This window comes from Lycium ferocissimum, chromosome 12 (genome assembly GCF_029784015.1).
Source record: "Lycium ferocissimum isolate CSIRO_LF1 chromosome 12, AGI_CSIRO_Lferr_CH_V1, whole genome shotgun sequence".
Taxonomy (NCBI): domain Eukaryota; kingdom Viridiplantae; phylum Streptophyta; class Magnoliopsida; order Solanales; family Solanaceae; genus Lycium; species Lycium ferocissimum.
The window spans coordinates 14,425,261-14,432,560 of NC_081353.1; positions in this window are offsets into that span (position 1 = coordinate 14,425,261).

Below are 7,300 nucleotides of genomic sequence, written 5' to 3' on the forward strand. Positions count from 1 at the left end.
AACATTTAGAATAGTAAACTAAGCGGTTGAGACCTAGGGTTCTATAAAAATGGTGTCTTTGCCATAGAAAACTGTTTGTAACGGGAATGTTTGATAGAATGCGGTATAAATTGATGGTTTATGAATATTAGGGGCTTTGATAGGTTGTTTATCACCTAGAAAATCATCCACCCTTAGAATGAGGAGAGGGAAGGGTATTTCTTGCCTTGGTAATTCTAAATTGAGCAGTTTGACTCACTGAGCCTTCTATTTTTAGACCGTGAATGTATTGAGGCTTTGAGGAAAGGAAAGGCTGTAGCAGAGTGACAGGCATTGTTCCAGCTCTACTTTGAGGAAGGTTACGGTTTTTTGAGTTAGACTTTGGCTAGTTGATTGTATGTTTTGTGATTTCCATAGGAGAAAGCATGTCTAGTTTTCATGCATGATATTGTGTTGTTAAACTCCTATGTGAATGCAAATTGAGTGTTTGTGCACTTCGTGCCATTATTCTTGTGTGATTGAATCTGCAGTGTATGTGTTGTGATGAAAAGCTAATATAATCTTCTCAAGGATATTGTGGCATGAAATGATGAGTTGATGCTTGGTATTGGAGAGGTAAGAAACACTGTCCTGTAAGAGGTATGAAAAGGCACTCATGTGACCTAGATTATGGGCTCGTGGTTCGAGGATTGTTCCGAAAATGAGAGGTATTGTGATATGTCCCGCGACCGAGGTTCGTTCCCGGGCGGAGGTTTATGCTCGGGTCCGAGGGGTATTTCAGAACTAGTGGTACATGGACTCTATGGGTCCCCTGCAGGTTATGAATACTGAGCTAAGACATCAGCTAGCATGTATGTACAGTGCGTGTGGTTATTGTGTTAAATTTATTTCCGTTGTTGACTTACGTGATTGTGATGCTTGACATCTTGGTGATTGATTGTGATTGTTCTTGGTCGACTTGCTATGATTCATTGATGTCCTTGACTGTTGACTGGCTTGTTTTATTCTATTGATTTTACGAAATATGCATGATACAAATTTTAGTCGGCCCATGATGCTTACCAGTACATAGTGTTTGTACTGATACTAGCTTGCTGCATTCTTTGAGTGCAGATTTTGATATAGAGACCGCTGATCATCCTCACATCTAGCGTGGAGGATATTTGTTGACGGATTTTGGGGTGAGCTTCTTCCTATGCCAGGCTGTCCGAAGATCTTCTTGCTATGATGTCTTTTCGTACTCTAGACATTTTGGATTATTTGCTTGTTATACTTGTATTCTTAGACATGTTTTTGGCTTAGAGTCCTGTACGATGTCTTTCGGATTTTGGGGATTGTAATAGTTAGAACTTCCGAACATACTACCGTATATATGGCATGATTTACTTGTTCTTTGTTGTTAAATGAGTAATACTTGTTTAGCTTGATTAATATAAAACCAGATTGAATGGATAGGTATTTGTATGTTGGTTCACCACCAGGATTTAGATAGGTGCCAGTCATGGCGGGTTGGGTCGTGACAAAGTTGGTATCAGAGCATTAGGTTCGTCGATCTCATCGTACAAGGACATGTCTAGCAGAGTCTTGTATATTGGTATGGAGACGTCTGTAGTTATCTTCGAGAGGCTGCCGGACACTAGGAAAACTCCCTTTTCTTTCTTCTTTCGTGCTACTTGATTCCGATTGGTATTTGCTGATTCAAATTGGTATCTGAGTATCCTTCATTCTCTCGCAGATGGCGAGAACATGCGCGGCCGACGGCCTTAGGAGGTAAGTATTAAGCAGAGGAGGCCGGGCGAGAAGGGGAGCCCCGGGGGGTGGCATCCCGGCCGTTCCTCGGTGGTTCCTAACGAGGGCGGCGGGAGTTGCGGCCGCGCCGGACTGGCCGGCGGCAACGTACCGGTTCTACCGGGTTTGCGGTGCTCGGGTTATGCACGGATGCGATGGCACAATTCTGCGGGTGGTTGTGGGTTAGCACGGTAGGAGCTATGCCGGTGGGTCGTAGCGGTAGGGGCGCGGGGGTAGCGACCCAGGTGGGACGAGCACGGCCCGGGGTTCGGCATGCGAGCAGTGGCACCTAGCTTGGATGAGGTTTCGGGTTTTGAGGCCTTCCCGAGGCCTGTTGGAGGGCCAGTGATGACTGGTGAAGAACATGATCTGTTTTGGAGGTTCACTAAAATGAAGCCTCCTGTGTTTTATGGTACTGGGTCAGAGGACGCATACGAGTTCATCATTGACTGTCATGAGATGCTCCATAAGATGGGGGCTGTGGATAAGTACGGCATAGAGTTTGTGACATTCCAGTTCTTGGGTAATGCCAAGCTTTGGTGGAGGGCTTATGTGGAGTGTAGGCCAGCTGGGTCTTCTCCATTTACTTGGGTCTAGTTTTACTCTATGTTTCTGGACAAGTACATTCCGTGTACTCTGAGGGATCGAAGGAAGGATGAGTTCGCTATTGGTCAGGGGAACTCATCTGTTACTGTGTATGAGTCCCGTTTCCAATCCCTTTCTCGTTATGCTCTTCAGTTGCTGCCCGCTGAAAGGGAGAGGATACGACGATTCGCGAAGGGGTTGAACACCAGACTGCAGTTATCGGCTCTTCAACTTGTAGCCACTGGGGCTTCATTTCAGGAGATAGTGGAGCATGTTCGTATCGTTGAGGGGATTAGGCATGAGAGTTATACAAAGCAAGTTGAGAAGAAGGCCTGTAAAGGTGGGATGTTCAGTAACTCGTTCTCGAGGGGTCAGAGTTCGCAGGTATATTCAGGGCGTCCGATTCAGTCAGCGATGCAGGTGTCAGCTAGGGGCCCATCAGGGGAGAATTACCAGGCTTTCGGTCAGCATGGAGGCTATACTGCTTCATCATCTTCTGTTCAGCGGCCTACGCTGGACCGTGCTTGCTTCGAGTGTGGTGAGATAAGGCATATTAAGAGGTATTGACCCAGACGTAGACAGAATGGGCATGGGACTCAGTTTCAGACTCCCCGAGATCCATTTGCACCAGATCGAGAGGGTAAGGATCGCGCACAGGTAGGGCGAGGCGGCCACACCGCGGGTAGGGGTGGTGCCCAGCCTAACCGAGGCGGTCCTCAGGCAGTTAGAGGCGGACAGTAGACCGGCAAGGGCGGGGCTCAGATTGGTAATGGTAATCACGATGGTACACAGGCGACGGGGGAGTGGTCATTTGTACGCCTTCCTAGGTAGACTCGAGGTTGAGGCCTTCGATGCAGTTATCACAGGTACTATCTCCGTTTTTGACCGTATGACTTCTGTTTTGTTTGATCCGGGTTCTACTTTTTCCTATGTATCTACCTATTTTGTTGTGGGTCTGGATATGATTTGTAATACTCTTGATACCCCTATTTTTATGTCTACTCCTGTTAGGGATTCTGTGGTAGTTGATAGCGTCTACCCTTCGTGTGCAATTTCTTTTATGGGGGATAGTACTTGGGCAGATTTGATGATCTTAGACATGGTAGACTTCGATGTTATTTTAGGTATGAGTTGGTTGTCCTCGCGTTATGCTATACTTGATTGCCATTCTAAGACTGTTACACTAGCCATGCCCGGGGCACCTAAACTCGAGTGGAAGGGTAACCTTAGTCCCCTCCCTAAGAAAGTAATTTCCTTTGTTCGTGCTTGGAAGCTAGTAGAGAAGGGTTGTTTAGCTTATCTGGCACATATCCGTGATACCAGTGCAGATACTCCATCCCTTGATTCGGTTCCCATGGTACACGAGTTTGCGAATGTATTCCCCGCGGACTTTCCTGGTATGCCACCGGATCGTGATATTGACTTCAGAATTGATTTAGACCCACTGACTCGTCCTATCTCCATCCCACCTTATAGGATAGCACCGGAAAAACTCAGATAATTGAAAGAAAGGTTGCAGCATCTTGAGTGGGGTTTATTCGCCCGAGCCCCTCCGTGGGGTGCTCTTGTGTTGTTTGTTAAGAAGAAGGATGGGTCTATGCGTATGTACATTGATTACCGATAGTTGAATAAGGTAACTGTCCAAAATAAGTATCTCATTCCTCGTATTGATGACTTGTTTGATTAGTTACAGGAGCTTCTGTGTTCTCTAAGATCGATTTCAGGTCAGGGTACCATCAGTTGAAGATTCGGGCGGAGGATTTCCCTAAGACTGCTTTCCGGACCAGGTATGGGCACTATGAGTTCTTGGTCATGTCTTTTGGGCTTACAAATGCCCCATCTGTATTCATGGATTTGATGTACTTAGACTTATTCGTAATAGTATTCATTGATGATATCCCGGTGTACTCTAGGAGTAAGGCAGAGCATGTGAAACATTTGAGAATTGCTCTTAAAATATTGCAAGAGAAGGAGTTGTGTGCTAAATTCTCCAAGTGTGAATTCTGGTTGTCATCTGTGTCGTTCTTGGGGCATGTTATTTCAAAGGAGGGTATTATGGTGGATCCACAAAAAATTCAGGCAGTCAACGAATGGGCTAGGCCTATGTCAGTGACCGAGATCCGTAGTTTTGTGGGTCTGGCTAGCTACTATCGTCGGTTTGTGAAAGGGTTTGCCTCTATTGCTTCTCATATGACCCGTTTGACCCAGAAAGAGGTATCGTTTCAGTGGTCCGACGAGTGTGAGGAGAGCTTCCAAAAGCTCAAAACACTGTTGACCTCTGACAGGATTCTAACGTGCCCGTTGAGGGCAAGGATTTTGTTGTTTATTGTGATGCTTCACGTTCTAGTTTGGGTGCTATTTTGATGAGGAAAGGAAGGTGATGGCTTATGCTTCTCAGTAGTTGAAGGTGCATGAGAAGAACTATGCTACTCATGATCTAGAATTGGCAGCGGTGGTGTTAGCGTTGAAAATCTGGAGGTACTACTTGTATGGTGTCCATTGTGAGGTGTACACAGACCATCGTAGTTTGCAGCATGTGTTCACTCAGAAAGATCTAAACTCTAGACAGCGGAGATGGATGGAACTGCTGAAATACTATGACATCACCATTTTGTATCACCCTGATAAGGCTAATGTAGTAGCTGACGCATTGAGCAGGAGGTCGGCTAGTATGGGAAGTCTGGTTCGTTTGATCTCCCCTGAGTGTCTGTTGGCTAGAGAGGTGCAAACTCTGACTAAGAGTTTTATGAGACTGGATATCTCTAACACAGGCAAGGTGTTGGCTTGTGTTGAGGCTCGGTCGTCATTTTTAGAGCAGATTAAGGCTAAGCAGTTTGAAGATGCTAAGCTATGTAAAATACGAGATAAGGTGTTGTGTGGTGAGGCCAAGGAGGCTGTGATTGATGAGGAGGGCGTGCTGCGAATCAAAGGGCGAGTGTGTGTGCCACGTGTGGGCGACTTGATTAACACCATTCTGACAGAGGCTCATAGTTCGAGGTATTCTATCTATCCTGGTGTCACTAAGATGTATCGTGATTTGAGGCAACATTACTTGTGGACTAAGATGAAGCGGGGTATTGTAGAGTTTGTTGCTCAGTGTCAAAATTGCCAACGGGTGAAGTATGAACATCAGAAACCTAGGGGTACATTGCAGAGGATGCCCATTCCTGAGTGGAAGTGGGAAAGAATAGTGTCACGACCCAACTAGAGGGCCATGACGGGCACCCGAAGCTAACACGCCGAATACCTCTAAACATACATCTTATAATCATTTTTGGGTGGACCATAAAGATAGCTCATGGATATCATAATTTGTAAAGACATATATCGCAATGTAACAACACATCTCTGTATAATCTTCGACAATTATGCCTATCATTACCCGCCGTCAAGCCTACTAAAATGTTACACAACGATATGAACCGGTAGGGTTACGAAACGTCTAACTGTACATACATGTCTACGAGCCTCTACATAGATTACAAGTGACCATGAAGACCGATATCAATAGACTGCAGCTCCGAAGTAAGTGGAGCGCTCCTGCGATGACGCTGGTGGAACTCCTAGAAGCCAGACCCGTCTACCTATTTACATGCGGGGATGAACGCAACGTCCACAAGAAAGGATGTCAGTACGAACGGAGTACTGAGTATGTTAGGCATGAACAATAATATAATAAGACAAATGGAGCATATCATGAGGGAAAAGGGTAACCTGCACATCTGAGTGCTTCTCAAGGCGGATACCATGCATGCTTAACTTTCCTTTCATAAAAACATTTCTCATATACGTATACATAAAATAAAATTGCTGCGGAACGTGCAGCGCAATCCAAAAACATATCATTTTGCCGCGGAATGAACTGCCCGTTCCATCTATATATTATATACATAATAGTGCCGAGGAATGAACGGCCCGATCCATTTAACCATATATCCCGCGTCCGGACGAAAAATATACATGCTAGGCGTCGGTGGCCATGCGTCTATAACGCCTCGCCTTCCCCGATATCCCCCAAATACATATACACACACACACACACTCTATATATATATATATATATATATATATATATATATATATATATATATATATATATATATATATATATATATATATATATATATATATTATAACATAAGTAGCATGCATGAGAGCCCAAAGAAAGCTATAACTCTATCGGAGTGACGTAAGGTCGGTAACCTCCGATTATATTATGGAATAATCATCATCGCTCTATTTCACCTTGAAGGAACAATTATTATAAGGTGAGACCAACAATAATGAATAAAATTGAGAAAGTCAAGAAGATAGCTCAATATTCTCACATCATCATTGATCTCATAGCTTGAGACTTTTAACCATAAAATCATCATCATCATCATAATCATCATAGAAATATTCTCATATTTGACATCATCATTATCATTGTAAAACATGTTCATCGTTGTTATCATAATAGCTTACAGAATCATACATCTCTGTTTCAGAACATACAGACATTTCGGAAAACATTTAGGGATCATCAGGAAAGGAGTCATGCCTTTGAGTCGTGAACTTCTAGCTTTTGAAATCAAGGTGGACATGGAAATATATAGTTAAATATATAACATAGGATCATGCCTTCGAAAGAAAGGGACGAGCTTCAACATACCTGCGCGGCCTCCTATTATCTACGCTTATCCGTCTGCACTCATAAATCTACATTTGAGAGAATTCACAATATTGTTAGACACATCGTTGCATACGTGTACTAAGCTTTCAATTTAAACTACTTTATATCCTGTCGAAAATCAGGCAGCATCTCCCCTGTTTATATGCCTAGTCCGAAATCATAATCCAGCAACCAACAACACAACAACAATACCAACATCAACAACATCATTATCGATACCAATATATTCCATAAAATATCTCACACGATATTTTCCCAATTTCCCAACCAACC